This window comes from Emydura macquarii, unplaced genomic scaffold (assembly GCF_026122565.2).
Source record: "Emydura macquarii macquarii isolate MOO-44397 ecotype Brisbane River unplaced genomic scaffold, CSIRO-AGI_Emac_v2 contig_2924, whole genome shotgun sequence".
Classification (NCBI taxonomy): Eukaryota; Metazoa; Chordata; order Testudines; family Chelidae; genus Emydura; species Emydura macquarii.
Genome location: NW_027133061.1, coordinates 3,262,696 through 3,278,699, shown reverse-complemented (window position 1 = coordinate 3,278,699; position 16,004 = coordinate 3,262,696). Strand labels below are relative to the sequence as shown.

General features: G+C 55.0%; 1 protein-coding gene across 1 annotated transcript in view; it reads right to left on the bottom strand.

Moving 5' to 3' along the window:
• The window catches only part of ADAMTSL4 (ADAMTS like 4), a 64,776-nt gene extending 49,618 nt beyond the window's left edge, over nucleotides 1–15,158 (bottom strand). Inside the window, exons 1-2 of the mRNA XM_067569507.1 lie at nucleotides 14,969–15,158; nucleotides 3,090–3,204 (exon numbers count right to left, since the gene is read on the bottom strand). The gene's annotated coding sequence lies outside the window, so the exon portion shown is untranslated. The remainder of the gene's footprint in view (nucleotides 1–3,089; nucleotides 3,205–14,968) is intronic.
• Nucleotides 15,159–16,004: the final 846 nt, after the last annotated feature.

Genomic DNA, 16,004 nt, shown 5'->3' with positions numbered 1-16,004 from the left:
CCCCCCAGGCTCTCAATGGATGGGGCTCGCGGAGCTACGGTTCGTACACAGGATAATACAGGGGCTTGTCATCCTCCGTTAGAACACTGCTTTATAAATTAAGCGTGGGGGTTTATAAAGCTTAGAACCACTACAACAATCTCTGAGTGAGGGATTTTATACCACAGCAAAGTCACCTCCCCCGCACACACGCACACCCCGGCCCTGTCACCGGCACGGATTGTAATCCGAACGCTGCAAGGCACTGAAATAGCTTTGGCTTTCCAGTCCCTTCCACTATAAACAGAGTTTATTCCATTCCAGACCGCAATTAGCAAGTTCCACTACACGTTATTTTAGAGACCGCTCAAAGCTTCTGGGGCTACTACCGACATTCGCCCACAGGAGGCAAGGCTGGAGATGAGGTTTAGTCTCTAGTACTCCATGCTGGGTCTAAACTGACACTGGTAGAGGATTTGAGGACTCAGATGCAGAATTTAGGGTTAATGAGTGGATAGGAGTTAATGCTGGCACTGCCTCTTAAATGCCCGCTTAGAGGAGGCGTATAATATACCCCCAGATCCTTATTAAATAATACTTTGCCCTTATAGATTGCCTTCCACCCGAGGAGCTCAAAACCTTTCACAGTCAGCCAGGATCTGCACTCCTCACTCAGGCAAACTGCCCATGGGAGCCTGTGAGACCCTAACCCTCTAAGAGCAAGGGATGTTCTCCCCGTGGAGCACAAAACCAGTGTTTCCAGCTCTCATGATTTAACTGAGAGTCTTGAGATATTTGGTGCTTTTCTTTCAGCCCCAGCTGCTGGAGTCATGTGAATGCATCAGAATCTCAGCTTTCCATTTGCTGAGGGAGGGGGGAGGATTTGTTTTGTTTTTTAAGTACTTTTCTAGCCCCCATGGTTATGAAAAAAGCTTGAAATCACGAATCCTGACGTCTCAGAATCCTGAACCCTTACAAATCAATCTCTTGATGATTTTTTTGCCAAGGGGGTGGAGGGATCACTCATAATTTTCAAACGCTCGTCATGGCCAATACTGAAGAGCAGGGAGACAACCTGAACAAGGACACACAATGGGAGAACTGGGAAAAGAACCCAGGCGTCCTGGCGTGCGCTCCCTGATGTGATGAGCAAACAAACACTCCCCTTCCAAAGCTAACCCTCGAATGCAGGAGCCCTGACAATCCTGTGTTCTACCCGCCACTACAGCGAGAGAGAGCACACACACACAGTTTTAGTGAAGTCATTTTTTTTCCACCAGACAGCTCCGTTCTGCACAGGAGCTTCTCCTAGAACTGGAATCACAATCAGCACATTGCAACGGAGTGAAACAATCTGGGACTGTATTCCACACATGGGTCTCTAGAGGGAATTTTGCCAGGAGTCGCCGGCAGGTGGGTTTTGCTGTATCGCACTGCCTGCCACCTCGGAGAGGATTACGGCCCGCTAACATTTTCCCTCAGGGATTAAGCCGTGCCGTATCCAGCACGCGTGCTCCCGGAACGACGGCGGTTCCAAGCACCCCTGCGGCAGCTGCAACGTACGATATGCATCAGGAGGTGGGTCTTAGGGTCTTTTGGGGAACAGAGCCATGGGCCAGGTGTGACTGGTCAGCACCAAATTGGGCTGAGATTGAAGCAACGTGTCCCATCAAAAAAAAAAAAAAAAAAAAAATCTATTGCAGAGAAATGACCCACATTTCCTCATCCCATGGTTGCACTTAGGACCACCCAGGCTGGAAACGAGAGATTTCAAGGGTTTTACTTCTTGAGTTTATCAAGGGAGGGCAGTGCTAGGCAAACTGATTGGCTGTAGATCAGGGTTAAACACACCAGCAGCACCCTTTAGGTATCTTTATGCAGGCCAGGGTTCTTTTAAACTTCTCTCAACACAATCCTCTGCCCTTTTAGTGACAAAAGCGGAGCTGCCGGTGGCGTCAGCTGCCCAGATTCCTGACTGGAGGATCTTGGAAAAAGGAAAACGCAGCCGCGTAAATACCCGGACCCACAAGGTGGATCTGTGCCAGGCCCAGAAATCGCTGATGGCCAGAGCTCTCCATGCACCTCTCTGTAACCTGCCCTTGTTTGTAAACATTCCCATTCCTGCCCCCTTCCCTGAGCCCTTTGAAATGAAAGAATCTGAAGTATTTTTGGATGCCGAAGTGAAACAGAAGAATGGAGCATTTCGCTGTTTCCACTGCACAGAATCAATGGGGCAGTCTGGCCATTGACATCAATGGGGGCTTTGGATCAGGCCCAGGCCCCTCAAGTGTGAGAAGCACAAGCAGGGAAGGAGAAAAACGGGGGGTGCAGGATAATCTCTGACTTACACGCTCGATAAAAAAATGTTCCAAGCTATTTCACAGGCAGGGAGTGGGGAAAAAGCTTTATCTCCGAAAGAAATAAAAGCAAAAACAAACCTGATGCCAGGGTGCGGGAAGAATTTTTATCCTGGAGGTGTTGAGAACCCTGCGTATAATGAAATCCACTTCAAGCCAGGAAGTGCAGCAGCAACCCCCAGCAGCCCTGCTTCCACCACCTATGACTTGATGGGACTTTTTTGTGGCTTGCAAAAGAATTGCCCCTGGCTCTCATGGACGCATTCCATGTGCTTTCAACACACCCCACCACACACAAATAAACACACCGCGGTCACCATGTCACACCCCGGATGGGCAGAAAAAAGCCAGATTGACTTTTTTTGAGCATTTGGTGTCTAAAATATTAACAACACCCGTCCCACCCCATTGTTTTTACAACACTCCACCCGGTGGTTCTTTCAGGCGGACATCAGGCCAAGGTGAAATACTGCTAGCAAATTAACGCGTCTTTCTCAGACCAGGATGATACAAGAATCTTTTTAAACACACACACACACACACACACACACACACTTTCTGGGGAGTAGCAGCAAAAAGATAGTCCCAAAACCCCAACAGGTGTTATGACAACGAGCCAGCAACACACTCAGGCAACAGGGGGGGAAACCAGAGTGAAACTGAAGTGGGTAACAGAGGGGGCCGAAGGGAGAAGAGTCGCTTTTCTCTTGCAATCCACTTATCTACAGAGAACGATCAAGCCGTATCATTTACCTTCTTCCTGGAGAGCTGCAGAGTCACTCACATCCAGGGGCTGGGGCGAGAGGGTTGTAGGCTGGGCTTTTTAATCCCTTGGCTCTTGCCTTTGTTTTGATAAAGAAATATGCTCCTAGAGAAATAAGGGGGGGGGGGGGGGAAGAGGGGAGATTAGATTAGATTAGCCAGGCAGACAGATAGTGGGTCGAGGGATCGGCAGATGGACGGACAGACAGGCTATTATATTTTGGGAGGGAAATCCGATGAGTCGCGGGCTAACTCCAGATGTTTCGCTCGGGATCAAACAGCTGGTTTCCTTTCCCCCGGCGGAAAACTCGCCTGTCCAGCCTCTGCAGATGCCCGGGTGCAATCCTGGGGAGTTTGCGAGCCCGAAGCGGCGGCGGGAGGTGGCGGTGTGTGTTTGTGTGTGTTGTGTTTGTGTGTGTGTTTGTGGGGGGGCGTGTTTGCGAGTCCCACCAACCCCCCCCCTTCCCGCTCGGCGCCCCACCTCCCCGGGGGCAGAGGGGGCCGGCGGCCGCTCCCGACTTGGCGGCAACTTTCTTGCAGCCCCCCCAAAACCAGCCGACCCCCAGGAGCTCCGGGCCGGGTGCCCCCGCCGATCCTCGTCCCTCTCGCGGCGCGGGGGGGCGGGTTCAGCCGGTCCCGATGCAGCCCCCGGGCGCGGATCGCGGCAGCAGCAGCCCGGGCCAGCCCAGCCCTTCCTCCTCCTCCTTCCACATGCAGCCCCGGCCGCTCCTCCTCCTCCTCCGCCGCCTGGGAACCCCCCACCCCCGCCCAGCCTCTGGCCACGCGTCCCTCCCCCCCCACCCGGGACAATCGCTGACCCGGCCCGGCCCCGACCTCCCGGCCTGAAGTTACCGCCGGCGAGAGGCTCCTAGAAACAGGACCGAGGAAAAAGGAAAGCCAAGAGCCGAGCCGAGCGAGCCGAGCCGAGCCAGGCCAAGGTCCCCTCCTCGCCCCCCCCCCCCCCATCGCCAGCTGTGAGTCACACATTCCGCCCCCCCCAGGGGCTGGACATTCAAATGCAATGACAAACCCCTCTCCCGTCCCCCCACAGCGGGGTGATTATCCCACCCCCCCGGGGAAACTGAGGCACAGAGCAGGGACAGGACTTTTGCTGCCGTAAGGTGACTAGAACAATCGGGACACCTTTTTATTTCGGGGGGCGGAGGGGTGGTAGAGTTGCCTCTATAGGACAAAACTCCTACGATCAGGACGTCTAGTCACCCTACCTCTGCCCGCGCTGGCACAGCGACGCAGGTAGAGATTGGACTAGAACCCAGGCGTCCTGAGTGCCAGGCCCTGCTCTAACCACTAGACACCATGCCTAGCTTCCTAGCTACGGAGGCAGCGTGGCCTAGTGGGTAGAGCACTGGCCTGGGAGACCTGGGTTCCATTCCGGACTCTGTTACTGGCCTGCAGGGTGAGCTTGGCAAGTCCCTTCTCCTCCTCCATGCCTTAGTTTCCCCACCTCCCAAGGTAAACAAATGATGCAGAGCCCCTGGGGCACGCGCCTGGCAATCTGGGGCTGCACCATACTGTAGCGGGGCTGGGCGCTGGCCCATGAGACCCGACGTCTGCCGCAGCCTCCCTCTGTGACCTCGCATTACTGAATCTCTCGGGGCTTGGGCTCCCCATCTGCAAACTTTTGTCTGGCTTGTTAATTCACGGGGACAAGGAGCATCCGTGCAGCACCCCCCTGGACACTCGACATGCTCCCAGCACCCAAATAAACATCACGCATAAAAAGCCTATTGGAGCCAACACGATGGGCACATGCAGAAGCCGAGTGCCGCTGGGCATGTCTTGCTATAAGCCCTCATCCTTCCTCACCGCGCTCCCTTCCCACGGCTCACCTCAGCTCTGCCTTTAGACTGGGAGCACTTCGGGCCAGGGACCCTGCTGTTAAGTTCCCAGCTCTCTTGTCTGGGTACTGTATAGCAATGACAATATCTCGGGGACCCCTTGGTCAAATTATCCCAAATTTGCATCGCTCACCCTTGCCGGTGCCCCCAGGATGCACACCGAACGTCAAGGCAATCCAAGCAACCATGTCGATTTTAGAGTCTTACCCATAACTATGGCAGACCTGGCAGTACACGACCATAATTGGAGCGATAATAAATACATCTCCAACCTGGGAGTGGCGCAGGGAAATCCTGCTCTGGTGGAAAGCACCATGCACCCTGCAGTGAGGTTGGTTTTTATGTCTCAAGCGAGAGCCAGCCCCTAACCTAGCACCAGGCTGGAGAAATGATTCAGTCTTGGGAAGCTCCCCCGGTGAGTCACACACACGCAGGTCCAGCAGCACCTGGCAGGCTCCTTTCAAACACTGGCCCGGCCCCATCCTGTGGAGTTCACGAGGTCATCACCTGAGTTACAAGGGCTGCAGCTCACAACAGACAGGATGGATAATGCACGTTTGTCACGCTCAATTCCCCAGGTAGGGTTATGCAAGCTAGCGTGTAAATGCCTGGAAACTTGGCTGCTTTGCCCATGCTTCCTGAGCACGTGGGAGTGGATCAGCCCCTCCGAGGGACAAAATCCCTCAGCACACATGAGCTTCAGGGCAGAAACCAACCTCGAGTGGGTGGGGGCTTGGAAAAGCCTTCTGTGGCCAGGGCCTTGTACGGTTATTGTTTATTAAAAGAAGGAGAGTCCTGGAGCACCTTAGAGACTAACCCATTTCTGCAGGCATAAACTTTCGTGGGAAAAGCTTTTGCCAGAAAGCACATGCCCACGAAAGCTTGTGTCCACAGAAATGTGGTAGTCTCTAAGGTGCTCCAGGACTCTTGTTGTTTTTGCTGTATACAGACTAGCACGGCTACCCCTCTGGAATTTTTCTCTATTATTTATTAGACGCCCCATGGTGCTAGGCGCTGCACATCTAGTCAGGGAGAGGGAGTGACTAATCCCCAGAGGTCGCAGCCTGAATAGGACAGACAAAGGGGGTTGGAGGAGGAGAAAGGAAGATTGTTATCTCCATTCTAGAGCTGGGGAATTAAGATCCTCAAAGCTATTTAGGCACCCAACTGCCCTTGATTTCATTGAGATACCTTGGAAGATCTGGCCCTACATGACTTGCCCACAGTCATACAGGAAATCAGGGGGAGAGCTGGGAGAAGAACCCAGATCTCTGACCGAGGCTTAGCTCAGTGTCTGAACAAGACCATCCTGCCTCGTGAGTGCTTGTTAGGGACTGTCTCGTACCTCCCGCTAAAGCATCACTTCCCAGGGCACGCTCAGGGACAGGATTCTGGAGGAGCTGGGCTGCCGGTCAGCTCTGGCCTTGCACTGCTGGTGGATTACCTGGTTGTGAACTGGCTGGGAGTGCCACGAAAGCAGCTTTCCTCCCGGGCTGCCTCGGCCTCCGCTTCCCAGCCCAGCCGCCACGTGGAGATGCACCGCTGAGCCCTAAAGCAAGAACACGCTGAAGCCAAACGTTTCCAGAGCGCAAAAGGACTGTCAGGTTTCGGCCTCGGGCTCTGATCTGCTCTAGGAACGACTGGAGGGCAGCTCTGGCCTGTGTCACGCAGGGGGTCGGACCAGATGGGCTCCATGGTCCTTTCTGGCCTTGGACTCTGTGAATTGTGAAACCCTGGCCAAGGTTCTGGTTGACTCTTCTTTTGATCAGAGCCGTGGAGGGAAAAGGGTGAGTCCTGCCCCTCCTGCTCACCTTACATTTCCCCATGCCCCTGGCTGTCTTTTTTGTGGGTGCTGGGCTTCCCCCACCCCTTTTGGTGGCTTGGATCCGGCCCTCCTGCAGTAGGGACTGGCAGGTAGCAGCAGTTAGGTGAGCTCAGAGCACAGCTACGGGATTGGGCCCCGCCAGCTGGCTCGGCGCAGCCTGCCAAATCTGAGAACCCTGCCCCGGGACGTCAGCTTGCACTAGACCTTCGGGTTGCTCCTTAGCTGGGGGGAAGGAGGCAGGCAGCAGAACTCTGGCTGCTTTCACATTGCCAACCAACAGAAACTTAGATGCCTAGGAGGGTTGGGCACCAGGGGCGCAGAGGGGTGCATGGCAGCTTTGACAAAATGAGGGGTGCCAGCTGTCCCGTAGGATCCAGGAGAGCCTCTCTTTAAATAAAAGATTTCCTGTCCCAGCCTCAAGCAGCACAGAACACTGTGATCCCCTCTTCAATTAAGGCCCGGCACTTCTGTCATTACGGAAGATTACAATGGGAGTTAGGCGCCTAACTACCGCTGAGGAGCTGGGCCCTTGGGCCTCAGTTTCCCCATCTGTAAAATGGGGGTAATAGCCCTGCCCTGCCTCCTTTAAATCCATTAAAGACCACGAGGAGCTCAGCTGCTCGGGTAACAGGAGCCAGATCATCCCCAGAGCTAGACCGATGGAGTGGCTCAGGGAGTGGCAGCAGCACATTGGCAAGGGGGGGGTTGCCCCACTGCTGGCTGGGGCAGAGATCGGCAGTGCTACGCTGGCCTCGAATCCCCACAGCACAGTGGGTACGAGCCAGCCAGATGCGGTGCCCATTGTCCTGTCTGACAAGGCTGCAAATGCCACAGAGCGTCTCCCAGGAGCCCGGCGGGCTGCCCTGGTTCTCCGCGGTGCTAATTAGCTGTTGCCTGCGTTCATGGGTGCGGATGTCGCTGCGTTTACTCCCCAGGAGCTGATGAAAGGGGTCATGCCTGGGCCACAAAGGAGCCCTGAGGCACGGGAGAAGCTGGGCCCAGTGGACACAAGGCATCACAGCAGGTTCCTAGCACAGGCGTTCACCTCCACGCCGGTGGCTTTCTCAGGTCAGAGCTTAAGCGGGTGTCCAAGGGGCAAGCCCAGGGGGCCTGATCCAAAACCAACTGTATTCTTTCTGTTGACTTCAGCGGGCTTAGATCAGGCCCCGCCAGCCCGAGGGGAGCGGGCTGGGATGAGATCATAGGGCAAATGCAGGCTGCATCTCTGGAAATATTTCCTGGCCGGGAGGTCTTTGCAGTTGTCTCCCGAGGGATGCGGTAGAAGCACCAATGCTCAAGCTGCTTATAACTAGGCCAGGCGGCATATCGCAGGGAACAAGTTTGCGCTGGGCAGGGTCTGGCCTAGATGAGGTGGAGCAGGGCATGACCCCAGGAACCCCTGCATGCTGTGCGAGCACTGCAAATAAATGGGAGGCACACATCTTAGATATGGTGATACACCTATCCACACATACAGGGAGAGTCCTGACTCCCTGATCTACCACTAGACCCCACTTCCTCTCAGAGCCAGGAACAGAACCCAGGAGTCCTGGTTCCCATGCCTCCCCTCCCCCAACCCATGCTGCCAGAGTTAACGGGTGAATAAAACCCCATTTGGTGCTGAGAACCCTTTCAGCCTTGGCACGACCTTGGTGCCAGGGGAGGCGAAATCGTCGCATTTCAAAGCCGGGATGTGCATCCTTTGAAAGTCAGGAAATGGGCGCTCTCTGGCCCCGCGGCGCGTTCGCACACGTTCAGGGCGCTGCCTGAGACCAGAGAGCCAGTCTCCCCGCCGGGGAGGAAGCAGCTTACGGAGGGTGGGTGGTTCATTTGCATTAGGTCTCTCCTCCCTCCATCGGTGGATGGCAGACGCCGGCGAGAGCTTGCAGTGCATGTGGGGGGGGGGAAGGGTTCATCACCCCCCCCCAGGGCAAAGCAGAATGCCTGCCACAGTGGACGGGAAGGCCAGCAAACCCTCTGTCCACCATGCTCGGTCCAGCCCAGCCCTACAGCCACGAGCCCCTGCCTGCCACGCCAGCTCCAGCCCACGGGCTGTGTATTTTGGCCAAGCCCCTTCAGGCAGCTCGAAGCCCCTTTGCTGAACGGAGCCGGCGTCGGCACACAAGGGCCTCCCTGTTCCCGGCCCTGCACAAACACAGGCTGTCCAAGCCCAGGAAAGCAGCCCGCCCCAGCTGCGTTGCTCTTGGAATCCAGGCAGCGGAGTCGGGAGAAGCAGGCGCAGCTCCGCCACCCTCCAGGGTCAGGAAGCAGCCAGTGATGGGAAAAGACCATCTGAGCAACCCAGTGCAAATCAAGGTGGCACCTGCCTCCGGGCCCTGGTCTAGTGGGTAGCCTGGGGCTCAAGAGAGCTGGGTTCTAGCCCTTCTTCTGCTGGTGACCTTGGACACGTCACTTCCCCGCCCTGTGCCTCTGTTTCCCTCGCCTATTTAGATTGCAAGCTCACAGAGGCAGGGACCGTGTTTGTGCAGCCCCCTGGGCAATGCTTTCCGAATGCTGCTACTAAGTCAGCAGTCCCAAGGGACAACATCCCCACAGCTGGGACACGTTGCTGGCTTTTCTCTCATCTGAGCCACCTGCTTTCCATAGGAGGAAATACACCAAAAGGGGGGGGGGAAGCTCCCCCCCCAGCAGCTAACCCCACGCTCCCTGTATGCCCAGACCACAGTGGTTAGAGGGTTTTACTCAACGTAGCAATCCCAAGCCCTTCGCCACGTGCTGCTGGTTATACACAGCCCCACAGCCTGGCCACAGCGCTGGGGGAGGGCATACGAGCGCCAGCAGGCGGGCTGGCCAGCCACCCTTTTACTCTGCGGCCTCCCCGTAATCCCAGAGATGGGAGCCGGATGCCAGGAATTTAGCGCTCAGCTAACCCCAACTATTCGATTTCTGGGAAGGCCTGGAGGATGGGGAGGGGGCTCCTTAAAGGTGGAAAACCCAGAGGCCTCTTTAAAAAGCCCTTGAGGGTTTAGTGCTGATAGGTGCCAGATTGTTGGCCCCAGAATCTGGATCTTTTGGTGAGCCAGGGAATAGCTACAGCACAGGCAGGGCCAGCAGACACCCCTGCAATGAGGTGAGGGAGTGGGGATCAGTCTGCCTGGATCATTCAGTCCTCGGTTTCTCTCCTCAGGAGTCCAGCGCCTAGTACAATGGAGCCCTGGTCCATGACTGGGGCCGCTAGGTGCTACCGTGATACACCTCATAGCAATAAAAATGTACAGCACCTAGCACGGTAGGGTGCTGCTACAATACAAATAAATCGATAGTATGATGGAGAGTCCAGGCCCCCCTCCGATGCAGACACCTTCCCGCTGGGGCACGGCCACTTAAAACCCAGGTGCTGTGGGCCTGCAGGTGGGGATAGTGTCACCAAGACTATCAAAAAGGGGGATTGGTGGGGGGGTGACTCGAACTGAGACACTTTTAAAAGGGTCTGAGTTGTGGAAAGCACAGAGCCCCCCCACCCCTGCGTGCCCCCCAGCACAGAGATACCCAGGAAAAGCCTGATCTCTGCTGCCAGGAAGCAGGGGCTGGATTCAAACCACGCAGCCTGTTCTCGCTCCCCACGCTCGCTATCTGCGGCGGGACGTCTGCCTGGGCCTCCCATACAGCAAAAGCCACTCGCGGGACATTTTCTGAGCCCTGCCTCTCCCCCCTAGAGCAGCGTTTCCCCACCGCTGGGCGGGGCACACTGGGGCGCCCTCAGGCCTGCGCAGGGAGCACGGCATTGTTTGAAAAACGACTGGCAGAGTTCTGAATTGGCTCATGGATACTCATGAGTTCCTTTGGAGACTCTCTGGAGGCCTGCCTCCAAATAATGAAAGGTAAGCAGGTGTGCCAGGGCAGAGAAGAGCTCGGGAACCACTGCCCTAGAGACGTCACGGCATCTAGGGACGCTGGGAGCTGGTGCATTACAGAGGCCGGCACTCTAGTTAAGGACAGAGCTGGGCTGCAAGGGCAAGCAGAGGTAGGAGACCAGGGCACGGCTTTCGTGGTCCTCTCTTCAGTGGATCCCACCGGTGACCCCAGAGAAACGGCCCCCCTCAGTGTGAGACGGACATGCGTGGGGCCGGCAGGGTAGAACAATCCAGCTTCCGTCTCTCTCTCCCTTTTTTACACGACATTCTCTGGCCCCGGATCAAAGTGCGATAAGCTCAGACTTCGTCAAATAAGAAAAAAAAAAAATCCTCTTTTTTCCTCAGGTCCCTGTGACTCACTCGATTTCTATTTCCTCTGGATGGGCGCAGGAAACCAGCTTTGCCAGAAAAATGCTAATATTAGCCCCGCTGTGCGCACATGTTCTCCAAGCGGGAGTTATTTATACCCTGTGGAGATGCCAGCATCTGCCTTATCAGAAGCACCCTACTTCCATCCTCTCCACACATCCCCTAGGCCCCTGGGATACGCTCCTGCTGCCCCCCAGTCGCTGGGTGCAGCGAGCGGGTATCTAGAGAGGCAGTGTTGTCTACCGGTTAGAACATGTTGGGACTGAGGCACCCTTAGTTTTATTCCAGGCTCTGCCACTGTGAGACTCTGAGCAACTCACTTCCCTTCTGCATGCCTCAGTTTCCCCTACCACTCTTCACCTATTTAGATGGCGAGCACTTCGGCGCAGGGGCTGTCCCAGCACAATGGGGCCCGGATTTCTGTGTGCGCGACCGTTAATGCAAATAGGCACCAAAAACCAAGGACATCCACCCCATTTCATCCAGGACAGCTGCCTCCCAAGCAGGGATGCTGCCGGGAAAATCTGGCCAGGTGGCAGCTCTAAATGCAAACCCCCATGACTAATAATAAGGTCTATTCCAGCACACACAGTTGAGAATAGGTCCTGCTAATGGATCAGCTAATCCCTCCCCCAAACAGCGGCCAGGTTTGCGTGCCTGCCATCACACCGGATTGCAGCAGATCTCCCAAGCAGAGCTGGGAGCTCACGCTCCACGGCCCAGTCTGTGCTGAGCCTGCCAGGTGGGGGATGCTCGTCATTGGACTGAACCCAGTCGAACCGCTGCCTCTCAGCTAGCAGGTGATAACTGGAGACACTCGCTCCACACCTGGACTGGATTCAGACCTGTGGTGTCAGGCTCCATCCCCACCCCTCAGATCTGTTCAGGTCTCCCTCTGGCTCTGGCTCAGCCAGCATGTTCCCATTAGACCAAAGCATCGAATCGCTCCGTGCTTCCGTTTCCCCCTCTGCAATGTAAAAAGCGACGCCTCTCTCCCCTCATCACACGCGTTGGGACCCAGGGAGGAAAAAGGAGCTGATTTGTTCTTCCTCAAACCCAGCTTGACTTTCAGATGCTGAGCGCGGTCTTCAGTCTGAGAAAAGGGCTATTAGGGGGATGTCTAGGTTCCACCCTGACCTGTAGGGGGCAAAGCAGGGACCCATCAATCAGGGATGAAATCTTCACTCTCTTCTTCCTCCCTACCAGGACGGGGGATGGGCCGGGCATGATCCAGTCCCAAATCCAGAGAGGATCAGGAATCCCATTGAGCGCCCGCCCCAGAGAGCGCATCTAATGTGCTCGAGCAAAGCAGATGGAAATAGTGGGGACGTGTGTTAAGAAAGAAGCTGGAGCACCTACCAGGGCAGCTGTGCAATTGGCCCTCTGGGGAGGGGGAGGGGGGGGGACAGGCAAAGGGGGCCAGTGGAAAGGGTTACGCCATCGGACAGTAGTCAGAGAGGAATAACTAGAGGATGTCGGGAACACCCATGCCTCGTAGGGCTTTCCACAAGCCAGCTCTCCCGACCGAACCGAAGGCTGCCTTTAGGTCTACGTCTACCTATGCTGCTGTCAGAGGCCAGATCGCAGAGAATTTGCCCTTGTATTTCCTGCCAGGACCATCCACAAGGCAGTAGCAGCATTTATGATACAAACCCCCGTGCACGCAGGACAGAGAGCCAACCACGTCCTCCTACCACTGAACGGGCACAGCGAGATGGATGCTAACTAGCGACGCGTGCCAGACGCTGGCCCAATCCCTGGACCACAAGGCAAAGTCGCCTCCCTCCGGCTCATCTTCTTGGAGTCACTGGATCATGGCCAAGGGGGGCTTCTCCCAGCTTTGAGTCCCCCCCACCCCACTGGGCTATATCTCACCTTTCAGCCCTCTGCCACACCCCAGTGGGGGAGGGGGGGAAACTTTCATGCCCGAGGCTCCATTCTAAGGAGGTGAAGCAGATCGGTGCCGGATGCGGAAGGCCGTCGGAAGTGCCAAACAAAGTGTCTTCTGCTTCACACAGCCACAGCAGCCTCGGGGGGGGGGGGGACCCCAGACTGCAGGCCTGGAGCCAAGAACCAGGGGCAGAGGGGGGCAGCACAGACAAGGGAGGCGAACCTTCGGAGACCCCGGCTCCCAGCGGGGGGCAGGGCTGGAGCAGCCTGAGCCAGCTTTTTCAAATGCTTTTAATTGCTCTGTTCTATTTTTGGCCAGGGAATTTGCTGGACGATTAGTGGCTTTGACTTGTCGTGCACTTACCTGGGGCTGGGGGACCCTGTGATGCGAGAGACTCACCCTCTCTTTGCCCAGGCTGCCTCCGGGAGGGGACGTCAGAGCGCCCCCCCTCCCCCCCTTTCCCTCCACGACCTCTTTAAAACAGTGCTTGGGAGAGGAATCCCATGTGCAACCTAGCCACAATCACAAGGGCTTTATTCTCCACCCCAAATGCCACTCGGCTACAGGGAGCAATGGGGAGAAATGAGGAGGCCCCACCAAGAGGAGAAGGTTACAGATGGGGCTGAGAGACAGGTGGAGAGTGGCCGGGCTGGGGAAAGACACAGGCAGGCAACAGCTGTGGCAGAGGACAAGGCTCTTGTGCCAGCAGTGGTGAGGGATGCAGAAGAAACTGGAGCTAGATACCGACAAAAGGCCTGATTTCCCATTGCCCTGCACCTCAGGCGGTTATTGACACCAGGGCCAGTCAGATGCTTGCAGGGTATCGGAAGAGGGTGGTGTCCCTTTAAATAGCTCGTGAGCCCCTTGACAGCGCTCACTGTGTTTTAGGGTTTCAGAGACGCCAGACACCAGTCAGAGCAGCGGCGTGTATGTGGCGCTAGGCTCGGCATGCTGCGTGTATCCAGCAACCATGGCCCTTCTTGTGGCCGTGCGGCTCCTTCCCATTATCATCACTGTGTAAAAGTGCCAAAGACACACCCATGTGCTAGGCACCCCATTCCCCACTGCCCTGCAAAGAAACAGGCACTGACACCAGCTCGAAGTGGGGGGGGGGGGGCCCACACCCTGCCCAGTCTGAATGCACCCGTGTGGCACTGGTGCAGCCCTGAGCTTTTGAAAATCACAAGTCAGGCCCCCCAAAATCACAAGGCTGATTAAAAAAAAAAAAAAAAACCAATCACAGGGTTTAAAAAAAAATATATATATATTTTCACATTCTAGGTTCTCTTATCCCTTTCTGGGTGCAAGGTTCACATTTTAAAGCTTTTCTCCAGAACCACTTAGAAACCTGCTTTAAAAAAATAAAAGCCGATATTCTCCCCCCCCAAAAAAATCACAGGAATCCAGGAGCTGGGACTTGCAGAAAGCTTTCACAAGAATTATAATCATTGGCAACATGGCTCATGTACAACATAAAATGTAACCCAAGAGGCATGATTCTGAAGGGGTCTGTGGTAGAGTGAGTCCCCCTTTTAGAAAGGGGGCAGGGCAGTGTTGGCTCACATTTACGTTTCACTGGTCAGTCCTAGTGTCTGGCTGTGGGGTCTACCAGCCAGGGTCCATGATTTCATCCTTTTCAGCAGGGCAGTGAGGCCTAATGGCCAGAATCAATGGGTTTGCCCTTGTCCATAGGGCGTTAAGGCCTAACAGCCAGGGTCAATATGGCAGCCCTTGCTTATAAGGCTGTGTGGCCTCATAACCAGAGTCACTATGGTGGCTCTGGTCTGCAGGACCATGTGGTCTAATAACAAGAGTCAATATGGCAGCCCTTGCTTGCAGGACCATGTGGCCTAATAGCTAGGCAGGATAGACTGCCACGTAGGCGTGTGTGGTGGCCAGGGTAGAGGGACCCAGGCCCTCCCTACTCCACAAGGTCCCAGCCCAGGCAGTGGCAGAGGGTTCCACCACTTGGTTAGCGGCAATCCAGCCAAGTCACCCTGACAACTCATGGGGTCATGGTTAACCTCCCCTCCCGCCAGGCTTCTTCCTACCCTGACTCCTGAAGCTGCAGCCTGGACATCATCAGGGCCTCTGGATCCCTCAGCAAGTGTAACACTCTGCAATTCCACACTTTATCAGGCATCCCCAGGCTCCGGGGCGGTCAACAGAGTCTCGGCATCTCCAGCTCCCATGGCCTGTTGTGCCAGCGATTTCTAGGCTAGAACCTCCACTACAGGTCCTCCCTCCTCAACATGCAGTCCAAACTGACCTGAGCTGCTCCCTTTTATACTAGTGCACTTGGAGCATGCCCAGTAGGGTTGAGGGGGTGTGGCTTCTTCAGCACACAATGTGGAGTTAACCCTTCCCCGTCCAGTGCAGGGTGAGTGCACCCCATCACAATCTCCTATCCTGGGCTCAGGTTTTATAAGTTATCCAGGTAAGGATATGTTTTCTAATACAAGACTTTTCCCGGGTTGCATCCCTTTAAAAGCTGAGGTGATCCTCAACTACTACTGCAGGTCTTACCTGTACTAAGTAAACTGGCACTGATATAACTGCGTTGATGCCTCACTAAATGCCTCCAGCAGGTGGGGTGGGAAATTTTTCCTCAAAACATATTTTCATCCAAAAACACCATTTTCGTCAAAATCAAGACATTTCAGGGAACGAGCGTCAGTTTCAATCACATTTTGTTTAGAAAATAAATAAATAAAAAATAATTTCAATAAGGTCAAAGTATCCGGGCCAAAAAAAGTTGTCATTTTTTCATTTGAAGAAACTAAAGCCATGCATTTTTTTTTTTATTTTAAATAAAAAGGTTTAAAAGGCCAAAATCAAAATGAAATATTTTGCTGGACCTGAAAGACGAAGCTAGGTCCAACAGGAATTATTTCAGGGAAGAGCTGTGGCCTGTGTGATACGGGAGGTCAGGCGAGGGGTAGGTCTCCACTTGGAGCTCGGAGTGCAATTCTGAGCTCTCCGAGACAGACCCCGCGCTAGCTGTGGTTGAGTTCGTGCACTAAAAATAGCAGTGAGGGTAGCCGCGATAGTGGGAGAGGCCAGCTGCTCATGTATGTGCTTCACATC